Genomic DNA, 26634 nt, shown 5'->3' with positions numbered 1-26634 from the left:
GATGCAGTTCGACCCTTTACAGAAATTTTTTATGCACCCTTTTAACGTTGTCCCAGTCATACACAGCCAAAGCACTCCTCTTTCAAATCCCAGCTTTATGGGACATAACTCTAAAAGCAAGGCACAGAGATCTTTGTAAATTTTGTCTTTGAAAGTGTAGCCTGTTAATATCTGCAGATTAGCGTGAGTTTAAGATCCCGCTCTATGAATCAAACTCATTTATCTCTCTCTTTAGCAAAGTATTTTCTATGGAAGCTTATGCAAACTTGCAATCTAGTGCGTTCTTGTCACATACACAGAAGACTTTGGGACTAGAGAGGCAACACCACATACAGATCAGCTCCTAGTTTCTTTCCAAGACTTTACTATGAAGAGGGGTCACTCATGACTTTCTCCTAGAGACCAAGAGGAGGTGGTGAAGGGGTCAGGACTCCAAAAGGACAGCACCCATAGAAGAAAGGTGGAAACAAATTAAATACACAATCCTACTTCATTTAATGTTACACCACTTCTCTGAAAACCCAATTCATTGTTGCCCTATGGTAGCTGGTACCAGAGGGTCCATCACCCCAGCTTAGTGGAAACTGGGTACATGGGTGGGGGAAGAGGGACACCCCGCCATTAATCAGAGCTCCCTGCAGAGCAGACAGGAGGATGCTCTCAGTCTGGAGTGGTCAGGCATGACTCCAGGGATGAACAAAGGGCTGAGGGAGAGGGGGGACAGGAACAGCAGCGGCTGCACATGTGGAGCAGGGCAGAGGCAGAGGCAGAGCAGAGCAGCAGTTACCTGGCTCCAACAGCTGGTTGTCCAATTGCCCCCTGCAGTTCAGGTCTCTACCCCTCCCCCATGCTGCTGCTCGCTTGCCTGCTGTGCCACTTCCCTTCAGCCAAGCGAGCCTCTCGGCAACAGGTCAGGTGGGAATGCAAACCCTTCGCATGGCAGAATGCTGCCCCTGGAAATGTGCTGCCCCAAGCACGTTTCCTCTGCTGGTGCCTAGAGCCAGTCCTGGCAGGGGTGTTTCGGAACAGAGCAGGGGCATGTTACGCAGGTGGCATAGCTAGAGCAAACCTGCATCTCAGCCAAGCAGGCCTCAGGCTTACCCTAGCCTACACCGGGGTCTGAACAAGCCCCTGAGTGATGGCACAAGCCACCTCTATCCCTGCACTAGCACAGGGATCTGGCCCTCATCCTCCATTCTGGATCTTGGGTGGATGTGGAATCTTGTGACAGGTAAGCCTAAGTCACTGGAAGAGGTACCAGGTGTGCCCTTGTACTATACATCTAGATACCCCATTTACTGGGGCCTCATTGGAGAAATGAGCACCAGTGCCTCCTTGTCCGACTGACGATTAGTGATGATCGGGGGATAGGGAGGATGTGGAAGGACAGCACATGGGAGTTTCTTGAGCCAGGGAAATGAGAACGCCTTTACTTAATAAGTTTAAAGCTCTCTGAAAAACATTGGTAGGTTACTATTGGTCTCCAATGGCAACTAATTCACGTAAGGTAGATCCATGGTTAAGTGGAACACTCTTTGGCTCGTTTTCCTGGAAAGCCAGTACCAATACTTCTCAAGTCCATTTCACTGCTGTACCTCTCTGCCTTTTACAAATATGAAATCTCATGACAACACCCCGAGGCAGGGAAGTAATGAGGAATAACCGCTACAGTTATAAAAAACAATAATTATATCAACATAATTACAGTGATATGGGAAACCCCCCAAAGTGGTAAATGGAACTGGCAGGAACAATAATTGCCTTTGCTTTGATGTATGTAGTGTATCCATAGGCCATTTACATCACATACTTGAGCTCTTGTCTTTAAGAGGAAGTTAATAGTCTCTGAATGCAGGGAGTCTGCATTTGCTTTGCAAAACTGTGCAAGGTGGTGACTCTGAACGACAAACACAGTGCATGCTCTTAACAAGAATTTAAAAATGTTTGCAGTAGAGTTAGGACATGCTTTCTCCATGTCTACCTTCAAGAACAGCTCCAGTTCCAGAACTGGTGTATCAATGCAGCTGCACTCTAATGCAGCTGTAGCATTAGTGGAGTTGCTCCAGATTTACACCCAGTGTACTGAAATCAGAATCTGGCCTTTAGATTATAAACTCCTCAGGCTAATGATCCCAGACAAGGTTCTGGGCAATGGTATTATGCCAATTTACACCAGAAGACAATCTGGTCCCATGTCTTTAAATTGTCTGTAAATGACCACACCGACTATGGTAGTGTGCAAATGAGAAACTAATAATTTTGAGCCAAACTCTGAGATTTAATCAAGGCTTATTTACTTAATCAAGCTAATTTCCTGTTGCTTTCGATAGAAGTTTTACTCAGCTAAGGACCACAGAACTTGGCCTAGTTTAATATCCTTTGCTTTAACACTTATGCATTGTGAGACAGCTTTATGACTAGCATGTCCTAAATGTAGATTTTAATTGCACATTGCAGCTTTCGTTTTTGTTCACAAATAATTCGAGACGGGCTCAAGATGCAAAATTCACATCTGGAGCTGGCATTCAGCCCTCACAAAGTTCCTGTCCAGGGTTTTAGTCTGGCCTATTGTACAGACAGGGCTATTTGTGAAATTTGGATCCAAACATGGGCTTGAATTTTGAAATCGACCGCCTATAGCTCCAAATGGATTTGAGAGTGCTGGAAACTAGGGTTTAGGTTCAGTTGTATGTCTACCCAAAATGTCCTTTTCTTGCTATTGATGTTGTTGGGTGGTGGGGGGAAGGAGTTATCTTCTGAAGTTGTGTGTTATACGTAGCACATATAACAAATAAAACTCAAGTAATAAAAAGAACAACTTCAAGCCAAAACTTCAGCTACAGCCAGGGTATGATCAGTACCACCTGGGAAGAGGCCACAAATGTGGGCTCAAGAGGTAGAATATGCTAAGTTTAAGACAGCTTTGGAATGAGGGACCATCAGAAAGCAGACTTAGTGAATACAAGAACTGAGTCCCTAACTGCTACATTACTTCCCAGCATAGTTTGCATGGATATCAGGTATAGGCAAAGCTCCATACACCCTGCCACAAGCATGACCTAAATCCTGGAGCAAGAATCAAGATTCTGATGCACTCTGGTGGAAATTCTGAACATACTGTAGCAGCTTCAGACAAATTTTTAGAAGTGGATGTTTTTATTGAATAAAATATGTGAATGAAGAATGCAACTGGTACAGTAACTCCTGACTGGTTTATTTTGATATTAAATTCAATTTCATGCTGTCTCCTCACTTTCAGTTTTCAGCCTGCCACAGATTGAAATCTATAGGTTTCAAAGTGAACATTGCTTTGATATGCATGGGAGAATTCACGCCTCGCAGCTTTTGCATCAAGTTCTCCATAAACGCCCAAAGAATCACTGCATCAGTTTGCACTCTATCGGCATTTTCAAAGTTATCCCCATAGATTCTGAAGCTAGGCGCTGAATTTTGTGGCAAACTGTGTGGCTGTGGAATCATGGTATTCAAGGGGTTCTGAATTTTAAAATAGGGGTTTTTGGGAGGGAGGGAGGGAGGGCATTAAACTCCAGAAGAGGCCACTTGATCAACAGCAGAATTAACCCAGACTATTCAAATAAGTGTTAGTAGATGATATTTATCCTGCCTGCATGACTAGCAAAATGGTAACCAAAAGACAAGTGCAGCAGATAGTAATTCTGGGAGGTTTGAGTGGTCAGAAGGCTATCCCCAAAGAGGAGAAAGTCAGCTACAATTTTTAAAGGCTTATTTTTAGAGCTAAGGAAAAATCTTCATATGGTGATCTACTCCAACTTGTTCAGTCCTGACTCCCAGAAAAGCCTGACAACACTGCCTTTATTCCTTAAATGCAATGCTTCCTTTCTCTCCTTTTGCATTTTACCACTTTAATTTTATAATAAAGGAAAAGAGCAGTACAATGGTTCATGTAGAGCAAGCATTTGTTCTCTCCTCAGGACATGGGGACATGCTTGACAGAAAACAGCACTGTAAAATGGATTGTATAAAAATATGGGGGCTGAAGCATATGGTGGGAAATCAGAGGGTCCAGGACATAAGGAAGGAAATGGGGACGAGGCAGGAACAATGCGGAGGAATAGTTCAGAGGGCAAGAACTCTTTTGTAGGGAGCCACTTAGTAATGGAGAGGTGGCAATGGTGTTGTGGAGGAAATGTAGAAAGGCTGCAGTGAAGTCCATTGCTCCTATGGCGTCTGTGGGGTGGAGCAGAAAGAAAGCAACTCTCCTTGTTTGTGGGGCACAATCATCTGATTTTTGAATTCTTGGGTGAATAATCATTTCTTCTGAGCAGTATGTACTGTTGCTCTCATAACTTAGTGCCTACCCCACAAGCTGCCCCATAGCTACGTGCCCGTTCCCCTGGAGTGCTGCCCCCCCTCCCCGTAACTCAATATTTACCCCGCTGAGATGTTGTGGGTGCTTCCCCCTTAAATCAGTACCTACCCCATTGGGGTGCTGTAATGATTAATTTACAGGTGGCTGTAGGGTTATTTGAGATCCTTGGATGAGAGGGGCTGCACAGAGCATTACTCTTCTCTTAGCAAAAACAACGAGGAGTCCTTGTGGCACCTTAGAAACTAATTTATTTGGGAATAAGCTTTTATGGGCTATAACCCACTTTATCAGATGCATAGAGTGGAAAATACAATAAGCTGATATAAATATACAGCACATGAAAATATGGGAGTTACCCTACCAAGCGGGAAGTTAGTGCTAAGGAGGCCAATTCAATTAGGGTGGATGTGGCCCATTCCCACCAGTTGACAAGAAGGTGTGAGTATCAACAGAGCGAAAATTATTTTTTGTAGTGACCCAGCCACTCCCAGTCTTTATTCAGGCCTAATTTGCACTCTCTTCTCTTAGCTTTTCTCATATGCCAGCACTGCCTTAACATTCTATTTCAACCCACTTTTGCCTGTTAACGTGCTTTTAAAAAGCTTGTTCCATGAACTTTTCTACATTCAAGCTCAGTCACACTCCAACTTTTAGAACGGCCCACTTTCTGACATCTCCTTCCAAGCTCTCTCAGCAATCATGTCTCAGGGCAGCTGTCATCACTTTGTCTTCTCAAAACAGCAGCTTGTCAAACAGTAACTTTTAAAACATTAACTCAGGAAAGTTTTGAAGGGGATATTGACAACCCTAAACTATTAAAGTGCCTTGTCTTTCTCAAGAAGGTGGACATCCCACATGGTTAGAATTACCAACACTGGGGTTTCCCCCCTGAATGTAGCACTGAGGCCTATCACAAGCCACTGAGCAGACGCAAACAACATCACTCTATTAGTAACTAAGAGTACGTCTACATTGCAATAAAAAACCTGCAGCACTGAGTCTCGTTGCCAGGTCAATCGACTTCAGCTCATGAAGTGTGGACATTCGGACTCAGGCTGGAGCCGGGGTCTGAGACCGCCCCCAGCGCAGGGCTCCAACCCAGGCCTCAACATCTACCTACACTTTTTAGCCCCAAAGCCTGAAGCCAGCAAGCACAAGACAGCCACTGGTCTTTTACTCCAGCGTAGACGTACCTCTACACTCTGGGTTAATTTTCATATGACCCTTTTCCCTTCCATGTACTTAGATGTTCTCTAACGTACTTATACAGCTTCTGTCACCATACATAAACACCCCACCATCTTTAATGAATTTATCCTTACAACAGGGAATTAAGGCACGCAGAGGCCATAAGCCAAGGTTACACAGGAAGTCTGCAGTAAAGCAGGGAACTGAGTGATAGTTTGCCAGGTCTGTGGCTAGTGCCCTAACCACTGCACCATCCTTCCTCTCTTACTCAGTCAGGGCTGGGATCTGCAGATTCTTAGTGCAGCTTTCCCCTTCCCATCAAAGGGAAAACTTCGGATACTGATTGGGATCGGGGGTGGGGGGGAAACAGGGAGCGATAGAAAAAAAGCTAATGATCAGAGGGAGACATATGGCATTTCTGAATATCACTAATGTCCAACAACTGCACTGTTCTAAGGAAGGAAGCACACAGATTGGAAGATTAAACAAAATGATGAAATGGAAACTAAAGAAGGGAAACAAAAAAGAAAAAGAAATAGAACATTGGTAGCATTTTGGAGAAAAGGGAAACTCAGAATGAGAAGACTGGGAAAAATAAAAAGGAAAAAGAGTGAACAAAGCAGCCTTGGAATGAATAAATGGAAATAAAAGAAAAATGATGTATTTGTAAACCAGTGGATCAAAATATTATCTGAATGTTACACTAGCAATTTGCTCATTCATTACTAAATGCAAGCATCTGGCAGGGTGTCTTTTCATTTAGTCATAGCCATTGTGACAAAGTTCCTCCTCTACCTTGGTGGGTCCTGCACTTATTGGCAGATTTGCTCACCTCAGTGATCTTCCCCACAGTCTGGATCAACTCCTCCTGTGTCTGATCAGGAGTTGGGAGGTTCCCGGGGGGAACCTGGGCCCGCCCTCTACTCTGGGTTCCAGCCCAGGGCCCTGTGGATTGCAGCTGTCTATAGTGCCTCTTGTAACAGCTGCATGACAGCTACAAGTCCCTGGGCTACCTTCCCCATGGCCTCCTCCAAAAACCTCTTTATCCTCACCACAGGACCTTCCTCCTGGTGTCTGATAATGCTTATACCCCTTAGTCCTCCAGCAGCACACCCTCTCACTCTCAGCTCCTTGCGCCTCTTGCTCCCAGCTCCTCACACACACTTCCTCTCCTCTAGCTCCTCTCTCCCTGACTGGAGTGAGCTCCTTTTTAAACCCAGGTGCCCTGATTATCCTGCCTTGATTGGCTGCAGGTGTTCTAATCAGCCTGTCTGCCTTAATTGGTTCTAGCAGGTTCCTGATTACTCTAGTGCAACTCCTGCTCTGGTCACTCAGGGAACAGAGAACTACTCAGCCAGTGACCTGTATATTTGCCCTCTACCAGACTCCTGTATCCCAATGGCCTGGGTCTGTCACACCATGTATTAAAAAGGAAACATTGCTACTTTACAAATGAGTATAAGCCACAAAGTTCAGATCTGAATCTCGGCCCAAATGTCTTACTTGGGGGAGGATCCTGGATCTGGGGTTACAGTTTCAGCCTATCTTTATCCCTAATTTCTTTGTACAACTATAAATGGCTCTGATGTCTTTAATATTTGAGTTATTACTATCCAAGGATAGGATCCGTGGTAGGGAAAGTGTGGAGATTAAAGAACAGCTGGGAACATAGTATATCTAAACTGTATGCTTCTTTTGGATGTGCATAGAGTACATACCTATGTAGTGCCCCAGCGGGTGAGGCACACCTTAGGTGAGTAAAGACATGCCTGAAGGGTGTGGGTATGTACATCATTCTGGGATGTATTAGCAGGAGTGTTTCAAGCAAGACACGAGAAGTAACTCTTCCACTCTACTCTGCTAATTAGGCCTCAACTGGAGTATTGTGTCCAGTTCTGGAAAGATGTGGACAAATTGGAGAAAGTCTAGAGAAGAGCAACAAAAATGATTAAAGGTCTAGAAAATATGACCTATGAGAGAAGATTGAGAAACTTGGGTTTGTTTAGTTTGGAGAAGAGAAGAGTGAGAGGGGACATGACAACAGTTTTCAAGTATATAAAAGGTTGTTACAAGGAGGAGGGAGAAAAATTGTTCTCCTTTACCTCTGAGAATAGGACAAGCAGCAAGGGCAGTTCAGGTTGGCCATTAGGAAAAACTTCCTAACTGTCAGGGTGGTTAAGCACTAGAATAAATTGCCTAGAGAGGTTGTGGAATCTCCATCATTGGAGATTTTTAAGAGCAGGATAGACAAACACTTGTCAGGATAGTCTAGATAATACTTAGTCCTTCTATGAGGGTAGGGGACTGGACTAGATGACCAGTCCTATGGTTCTATATCCTACATGGCTCTCTACTCATCCAAACCATGCCTCCACACATACACTGATATTTTTAGCAGTGTTGTGTCCTGCAGAAAACACTTCCCCAGAGGGAAAAGGTTCTGGCAATAGGGAAAGGCTTGGGTGGCTTCCCACGGTGGAGCCTTTCCCTGCCACAGGCTCCAGCAGCGAGGAAAGGCTGTGGCGGGGTTTGCTGCTGAAGCTTTTCCCCACTATCTCCCCCATGCAAGAGCCTTTCCCTTGCCTGCCAGAGAGAAAGACTCCAGCAGGTAGGAGCCAGTGGGGAAAGGCTCCGCCAGCTCCATGCTGCCAGAGCCTTCCCCCCTGCAGTGAAAGACTCTGGTAGCAGGAGCTTCGGAAGCTTTTTCTCGCTGTCTCCTGCTGCCAGAACCTTTCACTGACATGTGTTGTTACACGCTGCAGTGTGGGCACAACAGGCTTTTCACTGTGTGGAGGGTATGTAGTCACACATACCCTACACACTGGCTACATTTGTAGTGGAGATGTTTTGATTCCTAGACTAAGATTTTCTGGGTCTCAGTCTCAATGGTCCAGATTTCCACCCTCATCAATCAGCAGCTCCCATTTATGCAAATGGCCAGAAAATGTGCTGAGTGCTTCTGAAAATCTGGTACAAAATGAAGCGAAGAGAGGGCTGTATTGCCAATTACACTGACAGCTGTCAACCTCTGAAAATTCTTGGGATGTTGTAGGCAGGTGGATGTGTTTTCTTCTCTGCAGTTTACCTACCCAGGGAAGAAAGCAACACCTGGCTCTGTAATAGGGAACTGCAATGGGGTACATTTTAAGCCTGCAGGGGCAAGTTAGCCACATGGACATGTTGCTAAGTAGCTGGCCAAAAAGATGATTAATCCATAAGCCATTGATTTGTATGGCTACAGCTCATTTGAGCCTGGCCACCCTTCTGTCCCCTCATCAGATTTTTATACAACATAAGAATGTTAAGAAAGCGTTTTTTAAAAGGAAAGCTAAATCTGGGCAGCTTTGTCTGAAAACTCTGATCCCTGGCCTACACTATAAATGGAGTCCCAGTCATGAGAAAGCCCCAGCTTTTCACCTAAGATGCTTGCTGGAACTAACAAGGATTGTACAGGGGAAAGGATTGGGCCCAAACTAGGAAGGTGTCTAGTCTGTGAAAGAAGTTTATTGGACCATCTCTAAGGGTGAGATTTACCTGTATTCAGTTTCTTAATGTATTAGGCTTAGACTTGTGTGTTTTGTTTGATTTTGCTTGGTGACTTACTTTGTTCTCTCTCTTATTACTTGGAACCACTTACATCCTACTTTTTATACCTAATAAAATCACTTTTGTTTATTATAAACCCAGAGTAAGTGATTAATACCTGGGGGAGCAAACAGCTGTGCATCTCTCTCTATCAGTATTATAGAGAGTGGATAATTTATGAGTTTAGCCTGTACAAGCTTTATACAGAATAAAACGGATTAATGTGGGGTTTGAACCCCATTGAGAACTGGGTGGCTGGGTGCTGGAGACAGGTGACCTTCTGAGCTGTTTTCAGTTCAGTTCTGAGCGTGGTTCAGACCCTGGATCTGTGTTGCAGCAGGACAGTGTGTCTGGCTCAACAAGGCAGGGTTCTGGGGTCCCAGGCTGACAGGGAAAATGGGCTCAGAGGTAAATTCAGCATAACAGGTGACAGTCCCAAGGGGGTGTCTGTGACTGAACGCATCACAGTCACCTTCTTTGCAGGAGGAGTCTTACTCAGCTCTACAAGACCTCCTAACATTGCTAGCACGAGAGCAATAGAGGGCAATTTTAAGGAAGTTCTCCTGACATAAACGAGGCTAATGAGGGCTCTCGCATGAGGAAAGTGACCTCAAGGTGACCCAAAATACAAAAGCATTTCACCTGAGTTGTTTTTATAGGAACTGGGAATCAATCATAATAATAATGGTAGCAATAATTAAGGGTTGCTCTCCCTTTCCTTTATTCCTTTTCTTCTTATTTAGCCAAAACCTGGTGTTTCCCCAGAATCTCCATCTCTCAGCTTCAAGGTGATGCAAGTCTCCTCCTATCAGGAATCAGGGCCTGCAGAAGAACCAACCTGCAGGCAAGCTAATGAACACAGCTGGCCTGTAGAAGGCTGCCTGTTTGGCTACCCCAGCTGACTGGTGAGAAGAGTCAGTAGACTGGCTCTTAGGATACTTTGAGCAACCATCAAACTATTTGTCCAAGGTTGTGATAGCTCTTGTGCCTGCTTGTTCCCAGTCCTGCTCCTGCCTTTCCTCAGTCCAGATAACCCAGCTCAGATTCAGGTTCTAGCCCTCAGCTTTGATTCCTAAATCCTGGTCTGGTCTACGCTATGAAATTATGACCATTTAACTACATGGTCAGGAGCAAGAATGCAGGAACCTTTGTAGAAGTGGGAGAGCTAAGGCCAAAGTGGCAGGGAAATTAAAATACTACTTAAATATCCTATAAACAACTGTAACATAAATAATCAGAATACAAAATGTAGTCACATTATAAGATTACGGTATAATTATAGTATGAACAAAAAAAAAATAAGACTTTCATTCTAAACATAGAGAGAGCATTTTTGCACTTTGCACTTCATTTGCATTTATTTTACAGTGTATGCTCCACTATTAATACTGCACTATTATTAAACTTTTACTCACAATTTTGTAACATTACAATCCAATCATCCTTGTTTATTTTATATATATATAGTAAATCTCCTTGAAAAAAGACATCAGTAAAAATAAATAAGAACGAATAACTTTGAAGGGAGATAAATGTGTCCCCATGCAAGAGGTACCATATACAATGATTTTTTCCACTGTTTTATAAAAATCAAAATTGAAAATATATTTTTAGAAAACCTAACAAACACCATCAAGTGGCTGTAGCAGAGAGAAGCAATACAGTGTCTAAGCAAAAAACATAAGCTTAATGTAATTTTGATCATGCAATTGTCTAGGATTGCAATGGATATCTAGGAATGCATCCTATCTGATATCTCATAATGCATCTTGTCCTTTAACAGTTCGATCATGTTTTTCCCACACTGCATATATCTCTTTTGTTAAAAAAGGTGGGAGGCATGGCCCCGCCTTCCCCCAGTTCCAGCACCTGTGGTCAAGAGTGTGAAAAATCCACATCCCGAGTGCAGTTGTTAAACCAGCCTAAGTCTCTGCATAGACAGTGCTAGGTTGCCCAAAGAATTCTTCTGTTGTCCTAGCTACCACCTCGCACATAAATACCTGCAGAGGAAAAGAGAACAGACTGGCTGAGAGAGCTGGGAAGGACAGAATGTTGAAAATGAGAACTGTGGTTTTTAGTTTATTTTTTTCCTTCTTTATCAGAAGTGTTGGGCCTGGTCTACACTGAAGGAACTGCGTATGTGTAGTAAAAAGAGGAGATGTGCGGGGGTGGAGGGGCGAACAACATGATAATAGTCTTCAAATACTTGAGGGGAAAAGATGGCTAAAAGCTGTTCTCTCTTGCCACAGAGGGCAGAACAAGGGGCAATGGGTTCAAACTACAGAATAGATTTAGATTAAATCTCAAGAAAAACTCCTAACTGTAAGTAGGACAATGGAAGGTTGTGGAAGCTCCTTCGCTGGAGATTTCCAAAAGGAGTCTGAATAGCCATCTCTGTTGGATGGGTTAGACACAACAAATCCTGCCTCTTGGCAAGGGGTTAGCCTAACCCTATGGTTCTAAGATTCTACATGCAAAATTAAATCAGTTTCAAAAGACTTCTTTAGCTAAACTGCTGCAGTTAAACAGGTGCAATGCCCCATGTGGGCACTACATTCCACAGGCAAGTAGAGTGCTACAGGAGTCCAAGTCATATGGACTTTTGCTGAAACGTAGGCCCCGGCATTTCAGATCCTCAAAAGGTATTTAGGCATCAACTCCCATTGGAATTAGGCTCCTAAATACTTTTGAAAATCTGGGCCTAATGAGACCTAGTCTCCTGCAATAGTTAGAAGCTTCTGGAAATTGCATCCTTAGTCAATTCTTTGACCAAGATGAGGCTGCCAGGTACTTGGAGCAAGTGATCAAATGTTACTAGATTGTGTGTGCTTCCATTTGTGGGTCTCAAGAAGGACATGTAAAATCAGAGGTCCTATTAAATGATTTTGGGCTCATTTACATAGAACTGTCCTCAAAGGCATACGGTACTAAGAAGAGAGCTATTACAGTAGCAGATTGCCTGAGAAATAGAATTCTCATGTAATCATTTACACTTGACGTTCAAATAAACGCATTATAGAGCCCAATAATTGGTTCTTGGTGCACTAGATTTTTCAAGGCAGAAGGGTTATTGAAACCCATGTGGTTAAGAGAGCCAAATAGAAAGTATGTATTTCAATTTAAATAATATTGTTTATATTTGGGGAATGTAAGAGGATTGCCACTGATAAATATGGGGTCAGTCTTTAAAAACTGGTTATTTTCAGACCCAAAGTGGTATTCTTACCAAATATAGTGAATCATCTACTCTCAAACTGAATTTTTCAGGGGCCTAGTGGAGTTAAGTATCCTAATTTCTCACTCAGGCCCTTTTGAAAATTCCCAGCCTCAGACTTGGTTGGCAAATGCTTTTCCCTTTATTCTAAGCATTTGTCTTTTCCTGGTTTAGGTTTTCTTTTTGTAATGTGTGCACCTTCCAGCAGCCTGGCTTCTGGTTCCATCTAGTGGCACAAAGTTGGCTATTAGCCTAGTTATAAACAGAACTGAAGTGCTGAAGGAAGATGGCCTTTTCAGAGTTTTTTATAGTAAATCTAAACATTGTTTGCAGTAGAAAGATGTCAAACAGGTTTTCAGTTGTAAGAAATATTCCACTTTGGCAGGATTTTTTCTCAAATGAGTTTTGGCTTTATTTTTGAACCTGTCCCACTTGGTTTTGCACATATGACTGCACTTGTTCCTGGGAGGCAGCCAGAAAAAGGGGGAGAGTATAATGACTCAGGGCAGGTCTACACTTGATCCACTGGCAATCTATTTAGTGGGTCTAGTAAAGACCCACCAAATAGACTGCAGATCGCTCTCCAGTCGACCCCTGTTCTCTACCCCCAATGAGAAGGATAAGGTAAATCGATGGGAGATTTTCTCCTGTCGATCCCACATGGTAACTCGACCTATGTTGACTCCAGCTATGTTATTCACATAGCTGGAGCTGCCTAGTGTAGGTTGACTTACCGTGGTAGTGTGGACATAACCTCAGCTAAATCACTTTTATGCATCATGTGGAATCAGGCTATTAAACTGGCATTAGGATCTGACAATGCAGGCTGCCTCCACACAAGCCAAGGGAGAATTCCACTAGCTGTCAAGCAAAATAGGGCTTATCTCCTCTTTGTAATGGGTAACATGCAAGGAGTAGGCTCGGCCAGTCCTCCCCAGGGTAATGAGCGAAGGGTAGGCTCGGCCAGCCCGGTGTGACCTCAGGCCGGCCGCAGCCTTCTGCTGTCTCCCTAGAAGGAGCTCAGTCGCAGACGTCCGGCATCTCCGGCAGCTGGTTCCCAACTGAGCTCTGCCAGTGAGCTTTTATACTTCCGGGTCTGCACCGTGACCCCTGAGGGGCGGGCGCAGGACCCAGTGACTCCACCCACATTGGTGTTAGGGGAGGTCCGTCCCTTGGCGGGGCTGTGGGATCACTCACGGCCTCGCTACACTCAGCAATTGCATCTCATAAATAGAGGGGTAAGGTTGATAGTAGAGGGCATATTGCAGAAAAAGAGGGAGCTATAGCCCTAAAAGGAATCACCATTGCACACACACACAACCCTATTCTCCTCTTCCTTCCCTGGTTCAGGTTTGGGTAGCCCTTATTTTGTCAGAACCAGTTTACTCATCCTTAACAAGCACCAAATATCTTGAGAAAGACATAGAAATATGGTCATGAATAAGGCTTAGCAATGTCCCCAGAAGTACCCCTGCCCTAGCACCTAAAATTTAGGGTTAGGGGTATTTTTAGTGAAAGTCATGGACAAGTCACTAGCCTGTGATGTTTTGATTATTGCCCAGGACCTGTCCATGACTTTTACTAAAAATACCCATGACTAAATCGTGGCTTTAGTCATGAACATGGAGAAGAGTATCTCAGGGTGAAAGGATTCTGTCTGCCATGAGCAGAGGCCAGCCGTAGCTCTGCTCCTCACCGTTTCCTCTGGGATGCAAACCAGCCCCTGGAGATGGGGAAGAAGTTAACCCCCTAGTCCCACTGTCTACCTCCACACTTGGTGAGAAACAGAGTGGACTTCACCCTGTACCCCCTGAACGGAAGAGAAAAGGGGCTCATTCATGCTGAAACTGGGAAACCTGGGCCTTCCCAAAGCACGGTGCCCCCTGGTGCTTCCAGCCAAGAATTGCAACTCTGCACTGCTGCCAACACAATGGTAGGGAGAACTAGAGCTGAGCCATTGCTGGCTAAGTTAAAAGCTAAGATATTCAAAGATTTGGAAGTTCAGAATTATGAACAGTAATGCCCTGAGCTGACAGACAATTTGTACTCTTCGTTTCACATACATGGGAGGAGCCCTTCTTCCCATAACTAGACAAACCTATCGGGAAGTGGTGGCTTATGATCAGAACATCCTTCTTCAATCACAGAACATCGATCCATCTTTTCTTATGAATCCTACTTCCAGCTCCCTATGAACCCTGCATCTTTGTTGGAAACACTATGGAATATGTTGATGTGGAGCATAAGAAGCAGTCAGAGCCAGAGGTCATCACCATCCTATTGTCATTAAAGAGAGGTGAGAGAGTACTAAATGTACCTTAGCGTGTGTGTGCGCTATGTACTGTGGCTGCTCTCTCCCATGTATCGTGCCCAGGCCCAGATAGTAAAAGTTCCATCTTTTCCTATTTGTGGGTGTAAACAAAGGTAAATGCATGGCTAGGTACAGGGCCGGCTCCAGGCACCAGCCGACCAAGCACGTGCTTGGGGCAGCACCTTATAAGGGATGGCCAATCTTGGTTCGGCGGGGCGGTACTTGGAGTTTTTGGTTTTTTGTTTTTTTTTGGCACTTGGGGCAGCAAAAAAGTTAGAGCCAGCCCTGGCTAGGTATATGTGGAACTCTGTCCAGTAATGCATGAACACACGGATAAGTATATGAATAGGCATTGGTCACTTTGGTTAACACAGAACATGGATGTGCAAGGCATGGGAGAGGATGCAAGGAGCCTCACCAATGCAAGGGCCAGGCACAATCTCAACCCTAATAGAATTATAAACCCTACAAGGACAGGAGTTTGATCCCTACCCCAATCTCTAATGAGCAATGTATCTGACAGTACACACTGCAACCTGTCCACAGCTGTGCAGGTCTACCCAGTGCATTGGACTTCCCATTATGTAATTTACTGTAGCATCACACTAGTTCCATACAAGAGTTGAGGTAGAGCAGCGTGAAGTTTTTTCCCCCTCTATTGGTCACTCAATACTGTTCACACATTTACTTTAAAAAACATCAAAAACAAAAGGTTTTATTTCAGATCAAACAAAACGTTTTGTTCAGCCTGAAACAAATTTTCAGTTTTTCATTTCTGACCAAAAAAAAAAATAAAACAAAAACACCACTCTGTTCTTTTGGGTCAGCCTGAAGTGAAAGTCAAGCCCAAAAATCAATTATTTTCCTGGCTCTGGGGAGGAGTCATTTTGAGCTAGAAGGTTTTTAGTGCAATTTCATTTATGCTCCTTTTAGAACAGAGGTCTCAAAGTCCTGCCCTGCAGGCCATCTGCAGCCCAAGAACCTCCCCACTGCAGCCTGCAGAAACTTCTTAAAAAGTTTTCATTAGGACCTCATGGCTGCCGGCTGCCAGCTGCCAGGAGGGGTCGAGCGAGAGGGATTCACATGCCCTTCCTCACAACATTGCTCCATCCTGCTGCTCCTGGGTCCAGGGACCATTCAAGGGGTTACACTCCGCAAAGTGTCATTCACTTTGGGCAGCTCGACTCTCTGCAAGCAGTTCCCTATCCCTGCTGTTGCCAGCGAAGAGACCCATGCAACCACAACTCCCATTGGCTGAGGGAGAGGGACAGAGATATCATCACTAGTTGCTGGGCAGAGTCAGCCATAGAGGTAGCATCATTAGTTGCCAGGCAGAGTCAGGGCCATCCCTAGTCATTTGGGTGCCCTAGGCACCCCCCCCCCCCGTGGGGGGACTGTGGGGAGCCCCAGGTCTCCCCCACCAGGGTCTGGGAGGCAGGAGCTATGGTGGGCCACTTTTGGGGGCTCCACAGGCCCAGAGTGGTGCCAGGGATTAGCAGGGGGCTGGAAGCAGCCTGGTCCGCTTCCCTCGCTGTGGCCCCAGATGTGTCACTCAGTGGAGATGGTTGGGGAAAGGGATCCCCCCCACTCACTGGCAGCGGCAGGAAGCAGAGCAACCTGACCCCTGCCCGCTCTTCTCCACCAGCTCCCAGCCATGGCGCTCCACTTCCCGCTGCTGTCGAGAGCCGGGACGGTTCTTTCCCCAACCCAAGCGACATGGCCGGGGCTGGGGCCACATGGCTCCACTTCACACTGCCGGTGAGTTCAGGGGGCGATCCTTTCCCCACCCTCACCGGCGGCGGGAAGTGGAGCGCCGCAGCTGGCAGAGTAGAGTGGGCTGGGACCAGGTTGCTCCACTTCCCGCTGCTGCTGGTGAGTGCAGGGGACAATCCTTTCCCCACACACACCGGCGGCAGGAAGCGGAGCGCCATGGCTGAGAGCTGGCGGAGTAGAGTGGGCTGGGGCCAGGTTGCTCCACTTCCCGTTGCTGCTGGTGAGTGTGGGGTTGCTGGGGGAAGAGATGGAATGGGGGCAGGTGGGGGCAGAGCAAGGGGAAGGGTAAGACGTCAGGTGGAGGGAGTTGTCCGGGACCCCTCCCCAGGGACGGCCCTTCCGCTTGCAGTGGGTGCAGTCTGCTGGGAGGCCGGCCGAGGGATAGGGCTGGTCGCTGGGGCTGGTGCTGCCACATGTGCCACACGTAGCTGGCTAGGGCACCATGAAATTTCATGGTGCCCTACACAGCTGCATATGCTGCATATGCTAAGGACAGCCCTGGGCAGAGTCAGCCATGGAGGCAGCGTTGCTAGTCGCCGGGCAGAGTCAGCTGGGGTGGCATGAGGTCAAGGGAGCGAGGGAAAAGGGTGGGAAACAGGCTAGGAAGTGGTGTGAACACCATCGTCAGTGACATTATTGGCCCGCTCGGAGGATTTGAGGACTGGAATTGGCCCTAAAGTAAATTGAGTTTGAGATCCCTGTTTTATAAGATGTGGGTGAGCAGCTGAAGCATCAGTATTTAGAGAGCTTGTTCTGAGTCTGACTCATTGGTAAAAATGAAAATGGTGGATAAGAGTGGAAGGAAGCAGGAAAATCAAGTTAAGAATAGGAACTCACTCACTTTATTTATTAATTTGAAAGTAAATAGAGAATAAGTGACAATGGAAACGCCTCTCATGCTTTCCTTTGGGTAGACTAGTCCATTTCCAAACATAATTTCCACAAGGTGGCACTGCTCTGTCAATTTCTTCTCTTCCAATCACTATATTAGCTAACATTGATTTGGCTTTGAACCCAATAGACAGATTCCACTAAGCATTTCTGTAAACCAAATTCCTTTTATTTTATCATTAGCTTTTACTCTATTGTTTCCATTAGATCATAGTTCACTGTATGTGTCTCCATGCTATTCAGTGCCTTGTAGTGAGTAAAAAGTAAGAATTCAGTGCATCAGAGCTTCTGAGACAACTGCAGCAGCACCAAATGAGAACAACATTGTGTTTCTGTTCTGATTACTTTCAAATCTATAATCTGCTCAAACCAACAAATGTGATACAAGTGGTAAAACTTTTCTTACCATGCAGATCTGTGCTACACAGCTGTCTCTCTCTCTCTCTCTCTCTCACACAGTCTGAGCGAAATTTTCTTAGGATGGTGTACTATTGGGAAAGGAAATGTTCAGATAATAAAGATTGAGGACATGTAAACGTTAAAGAAAAAGGAAATTGATGTAACTATATTGATGCAAAATAAACCAGTGCAAGGAGATCCTGTCTCAAAGCCTACTAATTTGATGGCTTTTTTTCTTTTTGACCAATGAAAAATGTGCTTCCTTTGTATATGTAAACTTAGACTGATTTGGGCATTAGATAATAGATAGTATTTAGTTCTGCCATGAGTGCAGGGGACTGGACTAGATGATCTCTCATGGTCCCATCCAGTCCTATGATTCTATGATTAGATAAACATAAAGTTCGCTGCCGCACTATTACCTTCAAATATCCAGACTACTTTATTTCTTCAAAATCTCTTTCATCTTGTCACCTAATTACTAATTTGGATTAGCTTTTCCTTTCTTTGGAGTCCAAAAAATGTTGAGCAGTGGGAGTTCTGAGCAGTTGCAGCAGGTGCTCCATACCCCTGAAATTCAGATCAAGGTTTTAGTACCCAAATTTGAAAATGCAAACCTACATAGCTTGCTCATGGCTATGCAGCAACACAGTACCAACATCTGGAATAGAACTCAGGGACTCATGACTGCTGCTAGTGAAGTTTTTAAACCAAAACACCTTTGGGTTAAAAAAACAACAACCCAGAACAACAAACAAAAAACCCTACATATTTTCTTTTGACATTTTCACAACCAAATGTTTCAAAGTTTTGGTTGAAAAGGAGTGTTTCAAAATGTCCTATAATTTTTAAATATTCAAAAATAGTCAAACAAAATGCTTGTAATCATAACATTTTTTCAGTGCAAACTATTAACTTTTTAGAATTGCCAGTTAACTGAAAAAAGTATCAGTTATTTGCCTAAGTCTATTCTTGATTTCCAGCCACCACAGGATCATGCAACTTCTCAATGTGTGCTGCTAATGCTCAGTTAAAATATACTATTATTTTCAAACTGTAGTGTAATGTCAACTTTATTAGGGTTTCAGGACAATTTTCTTTTAAGACCCAGTGACAGTTTGGAGTGAACTATGTTTACACTTCATATTTATTTTCAGTAATTGTCTTGTGTATAACTGTCATCTTTTGGTTTAATGGCCAAACTGAAAAATTAGGAGGCAGGGGGGAATCATTCAGCTTCACACTGCAACTCATTTTTTTCTTGTTTCTCATCAAAAAAAAAAACTTCAACTGAAATGTTTAAGAATCAAAATGACTTTTTGGGGGGGAGAGGAAGAGAAGAAATCCTCTTTTTAATTCAGCCAAAACTCTTTGCTACATTTTAGCTGAATTTGCAGATAGTTCTGTTCCCCACTCCTACCTGAAACTACAGCAAATTTACTATTCAACTGAAAACTTTTGCCCAGCTCTACTTCTGAGGTTTTTTCATATCTTGAGAATTGAAGGAAGACAGGTTCTTCGCAGTTTAGAAATTCATCTGCTCCTGCTGCTTCCCATATGAAGTTACAAATAAAATGTGCCTTTACAGCAGAGAATGGTGTGGCGGCACAGTGGGAATTCCAACAGGCAATATGCCATAGAAGCAAACATAATGCCTCCTGGAGCAGCAGGGCCATGTCTACACCTTGAGATAGTATGGATATGCCTACTCTGCAGCTGGGAGGCAGAAGTCACAGCTCAGGGAGACATATATGCAGTACCTGAGCTAGCATGCTAAAACATAGTACTGTAGCCACGGCAACATGAGCAGTGCCTCAGGCTAGCCACCAGATTACAACCCCTTCCTAGGTACATAGTCTGCTGGCTAGTTCAAGCCACTACCCAGGCTACTGCAGTCACACTGATATTTTTTGCATGCTAGCTTATGTATGTCTACCCAAGCTGGGAATTAAACCTCCCCGCTGAAGTGTAGACATGCCATCTGTAGCATACGTTGTTCTAACATAGGGCTAGCTCTGCCAGCTGGAGTAGCATGAGGAGGACTGTGGCCCTGTCCCCTTGAGGCTAGCACCATGTCATAGGCAGTGGGTATTGTATGCAGAGGTAGGCTGTGCCTCCCCAAACAGCCTAACAAGGCCCTGCCATGCTCTGCCCCCCAGGCCAGGCCCTCTCCTGTGGTTCCAAATACTCTGCCTTGGCTGGCTGGGGCTGGCTAGCCTGCCTCCCACAGGAACTCGGGGAAACTGGTGCTGGGGGTGCTGCCACCCCACCTCCTGGCACACTGGGGTTCTCCCAACAGCAGGGTCACCAGCCACCCATGCACCATGTCAAAGGTATCAAACATGGTTGGTAACTTTGCATATGCATCTCTGCTCCATTACATTGAGAGCACTCCCTCAGAAGGTCTAGTAATAAGTCACAATAGAGCTGGCTAAAACATGCAAATGTTTGGGTTGGGGTAGAGAATTCTTGGTGGCTCATTCACCTGCATATCTACCAATGTGCCAGCAATGCCCCTTTGCCATGTACACTGGCCAAACCAGACAGTCTCTACACAAAAGAATAAATGGATGCAAATCAAACATCAAGAATTATAACATTCAAAACCAGTTGGAGATCTTCAACCGCCCTGGTCACTCAATTATAGACCTAAAAGTTGCAATTTTTGAACAAAAAAACCTTCAAAAACAGACTCCAAGGAAAAACTGCAGAACTGGAATTAATTTGCAAACTGGACACTATTAAATTAGGCTTGAATAAAGACTGGGAGTGGATGGGTCATTAAACAAAGTAAAAACTATTTCCCCATGCTAATTTTTCCCCTAATGTTATTCACTTCTTCTTGTCAACTGTTGGAAATGGGACATCCTGATTATCACTACAAGTTTTTTCTCCTGCTGATAATAAGCCCACCTTAATTGATTAGTCTCATTAGAGCTGGTATGGCAACACCCATTTTTTCATGTTCTTTTTGTGTGTGTGTATGTGTATATATATATATATCTTCCTACTGTATTTTTCACTGCATGCATCTGGTGAAGTGGGTTTTATCCCATGAAAGCTTATGCCCAAATAAATGTGTTAGTCTCTAAGGTGCCACAAGTGCACCTCATTCTTTTTTCATGATTACAGAATGTGCTTCTTCAAGGAGATGGGCTGAGCCCAAGTCTAACATTCTTTAGAGTCCATTACAATACACCCCTGTTAGAATAAGGGTACTTCTACACTACCAGATTGGCGGGTAGTGATCGATCTATCAGGGATCGATTTAGTGCGTCTAGTGTAGACGGGATAAAATCGATCCCTGATCAATCTGCCATCGACTCCAGAACTCCACCACGATGAGAGGCGGAAGCGGAGTTGATGGGGGAGCTGCAGCAGTCGACTCGCCACCGTCCTCATGGCCAGGTAAATCAACCTAAGATATGCCAACTTCAGCTATGCTATTCACGTAGCTGAAGCTGCATATTTTAGGTCAACCCCCCCACAGTGTAGACCTAGCCTTAGTTGTAAGCATGTTGGCCATCCCTCCGGGTCAATTGATGAGAGAGGCTACGCCTCCTCATGGTCACACTCTTGTCACAGAGTTTAATCAGGAGGAGAATTAGCTGTTTTCAAAGCAGTGGCTGCTTAAGCTGGGCCAAACAGTAATGAGTCTATGCCCAGGCCATCAGGCAGAGCAGGGCACCAAACAGTTAAGGGACTCTGGACTGCAGTCAGGGCAGAGCAGCAAAGAGTCAGGCATCCTGGCTCTGGTAGATAGCCAACAGATGCAGGCTGCTGGGCTTAGAGTGGGATGGCTGCTACCCCATAGTTGGGGTGGCAGGAGGTAGAGCTGTGGTCACTAACCAGTCGATCGCGATCTCCAGCAGCACAATGGGGCTGCTGCTAACAGTCTCCCTGCCTGCTCTGTCCCCATGCCACTCCTGGAAGTGACCAGCACGGCCCCACAGCGGCAGGGGTCTCCCTCTATGCACTGCTCCTGCCTTCAAGCACCACTCCCACAGCTCCCATTGGCTGGGAATGAGAAGCTGTGGCCAATGGGAGCTGCAGGGGTGGTGCTTGCAGAGAGGGGCAGCACGTGGAGCCATGTGCCACCCACCTCCAGAGGCCACGGGGTGCATTGGTCCCTTTCGGGAGCAGTGTGGAGCCAGGGTAGGCAGAGAGCCTGCCTTAGTGGCAGCCACTCTGTGCTGCCAACCAGGAGCCACCAGAGGTAAGTGCTGCCCAGCAGGAGGCCACACCCTAACGTATAGCCATGGCCTCCCAGAGCCAGCACCCCGAACCCACTCCTGTACCCCAAGCCTTGGCCCTGATCCCCCTCCCAGAGCCAGCACCCCGTACTGCCTCCTGCACCCCAACCGCCTGCCCCAGCCCAGAGCCCCCTCCTGCACCCAAACTCCCTCACAGAGTTTGAACTCCTGACCCCCCTGCACCCCAACTCCTTGCCCCAGGCTTAGTCCAGAGCCCCCTCCCACACTGCAAACCCCTCAACCCCAGCCCAGAACCTGCACCCCCTCCTAAACTCCAACCCCAGCCCAGTGAATGTGAGTGAGGGTAGAGGAGTGAGAGTGATGGAGACAGTGGGGGATGGAGTGAGTGGGGCAGGGCTTTGGGGAAGGGGCGAGGTAGATCATGGGTTACCCTTAAATTCAAAAAGTGAGTTTAGGCATAAAAAGGTTGGATACCACTGCTCTAGATCATACTTTAGGCAAGACAAATAATATCAACAAATTCTCTTACTGTGGTAAAGTTTTGGGGGGGGGGGGTTCGATCATGTCCTTGTCAAAGATAATTAAAATTCTGCTGAATTTTGCAGCTGTTGATGCCTAGGAATTGGCATTCTCTAATCCAAGGTACTGGCCCCCAGGAACAAGTGTCTCAATTATGTGCCTATTTTAAGCATATTAATTTATAGCTCCAGGTATGATATGAAAAATGTGGACCTCAAGCAACGAGACACTTCCGTAATTTCTAGGCCAATACTCTATCTGCATGTATGAAAGTGATCATTTGCTAGCTGCCCTCATTCTGTATACTCTAGACCAGAGTTGTCCTAATTTAAACAATGATGAGTCAGATTGTAAGTGAACAGTCTATATGCAGGCCAGAAATTACACACACACAATCACTGAAAATAAGTGATAAACTCATGTTGCATGTGAGTTTATTACTGATTTAGCAATAATATCAATAACATTTACAGCAATGTCAATGTTGAGCTCTGTTGGGGCAAGGTAATGTAACTGGGTAATTTAACAATGAAAGATGATATTTAGGGTGGATGTAAACCTGAGTGAATAACAGATTTTTGGGGTTAGGGTCCAGACCCAAAAGAAAAAGCAACCCCACATGTTGGCACATTTCAACCCAAAACTGAATTTGGTGTTTGTTTCAGTGATGGAAAAAAACAACATTAGTTTCAGGTAAAAAATAAACCACACCTCAAATAATTTATATATGTTTTTCTACTCCCTGACAACAATTTTAAAATGAAACATTTTCCAATTCTTTAAAAAGTGTCTCTAAGGGTCTGATTGCCAGATGACAGGGGATGGATCACGTGGTAATTACCCTGTTCTGTTCATTCCTTCTGAGTCATCTGGCATTGTCCATTGTTGGAAGACAGGATATTGGGCTAGATGGACAATTTGCCTGAGCCGGTACAGCCATTCTTATATTCTAGAACATTTAGTTTTGAAATGATCAAAACTAACTTATTTTTTTAGAAAAACAAAGTCAAAACGCTTTGGTTTTGGCCTGAACATTTGGCAAATGCATTTCTCTTAATTTACTATCTGATGAAAAAAATCACCCTACTCTAATTTGATGTACTTCATTGTTTTGAACATAGGTCCTTAAAAACTCATCCTTAAGATAAATTCTTTCAAGAATTTTCTTCCAAAATTGGATAGTAGATTAAAGAAGTTGCCCTGATTTCATTTATTGTGATGAGAAATGAATCCCCTTGGTAATCACGCAGCTGTAGTTGATACAGTGTTTGAACATTTAGTTAAAAACAATTCCAAGATCCTCTTTCATGAGCTCAGAATTATTAAAATCAGTTCCTGAAATCTTCCAACAAGCCTTAGAAAACAAGTCAAAAATTCTTTGAAACCTTCAAGTCCCTTAGCCAGTTTGTTGGAAGAGGAGAAGACCATCAAACCATTTTTTTCCACTCAAGGGCTGCGTTGTTTTGTTACAAAACCCATCAACATGACTAAACAGTTCAGATCCGTTCTGCTTCTTCCTGTGAAGTTTCACATTCGAAAAACTGAAACAGCTATCAAGGAAGCCATTTCACTTAGAAACCTGGATTCCTCCAACTCTTTTTCAAAGTCTGTAGTATTACTCTCAACTACATTCTTCAGGAAAAGTAGAATTTCTTGCAAAAGAAAAATATTTCACAACATTTTCTAGTCACTAGATAGAAAACTTTGAAATGCAGAAGTAAGTCTCTCAAAACCGCATATGTTTCTTCCAAGAAATTCATGATGAGAAACACATGAGCTGACACAATTTAGAATAGTACAACAGTCAAGTTTCACTCAAATGTTCTTGAATTATACTATGAAAGACAGGACAACTCACTACATCCATCTTAATCTAACTATTGGGCCATGATCAAGGTCTCTCCTGCAATAAATTTTTTAATTTTGTAGCTTGAGAATAGTCAAACTATCAAAGATATAGCCACATTTTTTGTAGAATTTTGTAGTCATTAACATTTGAAATCCCTTGAACATAAATCCATACCAAGCAGTGGCTTCCAGTCAAAACTCCAGGAAAGGAGGAATTGAAAGTTCAATAGTCTTTCTGTGCTAGGTAATATTTTTTAGACCTACTCCTAAAGAGATAAGAGCAGCTTGCATGCTCCCACTGCCATCTTGGATTTAAAAGTGCCTGTTCTCAGTTTGTTTTTTAAAAAAAAAAGCAGGTTGTTCTACATTTGTAATAAAAAATAATAGTCTTTCTAAAGTGATTTTCATTGTGTTGATCTCCATAGCAAAGAAACAAAGCAGATCCTGAGAACAGAGCATTCTAGGATTTTGGGGGAAGGGATTATATATTCATTGAAAACTGTGGAAAAGCCCAGTGTCTTGTTTGTTTGCAGGCATTATCAGTCCAAGAAGCGTATAACCTAAGGCAGCACACAAGTCACTGCTTAGGGCTAGTTTATATCTAAACCACTGCAGCTCTCCCACTGATGTAGGTACGCTATCTCCCAGAGAGGCAGTAGGTAGGTCAACATGAGAATTCTCCCATCCACCTAGTACTGTCTACACTAAGCATTGTGTCCGTTTAAATGCATCACTCAGGGATGTGGATTTTTCACACCCCTCAGCAACGTAGTTATACAGACCTAATTTCTTAGCATAGACCACATTATGAGAAACACAGGTAATGAATGATGAAGTCAGTGGGAATGTGTGCTCAATGCTTCAGAAAGTCTGGTCACTGACTTAGGTATACAACTGTGGCCTTAGAAGCCTTTAAGCCCCTATTATTGTTAAATACTGATACAGTCTATTACCTTTTTAAAAGTCAGAAAGACCTGGAATGATAATGAAACTGAGGGAGTTTTTTTCTTAATGAACCACCAATCCATTCAAAATTAAGTGTTTCCTATAGAAATCTTCTATAGCATCATTTCATGTCATTCTTAATGCCTTCATTGGAGTACATCACCTGTTAAATTACTAGCTTCTGTCACCAAAATTTGCTCAAAATAAGGAAGTAAAAAAAGGGAAATGTTACTCTATTTACAGCTACTGTCAACATGCAGCCTATACTTGTTTGCATGCACCTCTTTGCCCCCACACACTGCAGAAGCAGGCACTTGCACTGGCTAAAATTTACACGTCCTTTAAACAGTTTAACAGCTGAATGCCTGCAAGAATTCACATTTTTAAGCAGGTGAATACAGAGGACAAGTTTCCAGCATGCAAAGCTGCACAGAAATGTGGGTAACCCAAGAGTGGGGTTACTCTTAGATCAAGACCACTCCCTACCACCCCTTTCAACCCTCCCCACACTACCACAGTATGGAATTTGTTGTCATCCATGATCTTTGCCACTGTCTGTTACCAGCTGACATAGCTCCTAGGTTGCTCGAAACCAGGGGTTCTCAAACTGGGGGTTGGGACCCCTCAGGGCATCGTGAGGTGATTATGTGGGGGGTTGTGAGCTGTCAGCCTCCACTCCAAACCCCGCTTTGCCTCCAGCATTTATAATGATGTTACATATATTAAAAAGTGTTTTTAATTTATAAGGGGGAGGTCACACTCAGAGGCTTGCTATGTGAAAGGGGTTACCAGTAAAAAAAAGCTCGAGAGCCACTGCTCAAAACTATGCCAGGGCCAGTACAGAACTGGGCCCAGGATCAGGGAGCCAAAAACAGCTCCCCACCGCAGCTGGGGCCAGGGTTTGCTAGAAACAGCTGAGGGGTCAGTTCCATAAATCCAACCACCTTTTTCATTCTCATGTGTGTATGAAAATCCGTATGAGAGAACAGCTTGTAAACAAAGCTGACTGTCCTGCACACATCTCCTCATGGCCAAGGTGCTTCTGCATTGCCCTGCTCTTTGTTCTCCCTTTTCCAGGACCTTTACACAGACTCCACATACTTGCTCATTCAATCACCATCCTTATTGGAGTCTGAGTTTCTTCAGATAAAATAAACTCAAAGTCCCCAAAAGTCACAGCTCTTACCTCAGAGCCTGGGGTGAGCAAAAGGAGTCTAGCACAAAGCATCAGTTCTTTGGTGGTGACCTGCTGGGGTTCTACTTCCTGTTGTCCTTTCAGAACAGGCTTTTTGCAAGCTTCTCAGAGTCATCTCTCTTATAAGGAGAGAGCTGCTTGAGGTTCTCTCCTCGTGCAGGTGTTTCTTATTGATTCATCACTGGTCTTTGGAGGAAGAGT

This window comes from Gopherus evgoodei, chromosome 9 (genome assembly GCF_007399415.2).
Source record: "Gopherus evgoodei ecotype Sinaloan lineage chromosome 9, rGopEvg1_v1.p, whole genome shotgun sequence".
Lineage (NCBI taxonomy): Eukaryota > Metazoa > Chordata > Testudines > Testudinidae > Gopherus > Gopherus evgoodei.
The sequence above is the reverse complement of the archived record's forward strand: the minus strand, read 5'-3'. Positions refer to the sequence as shown.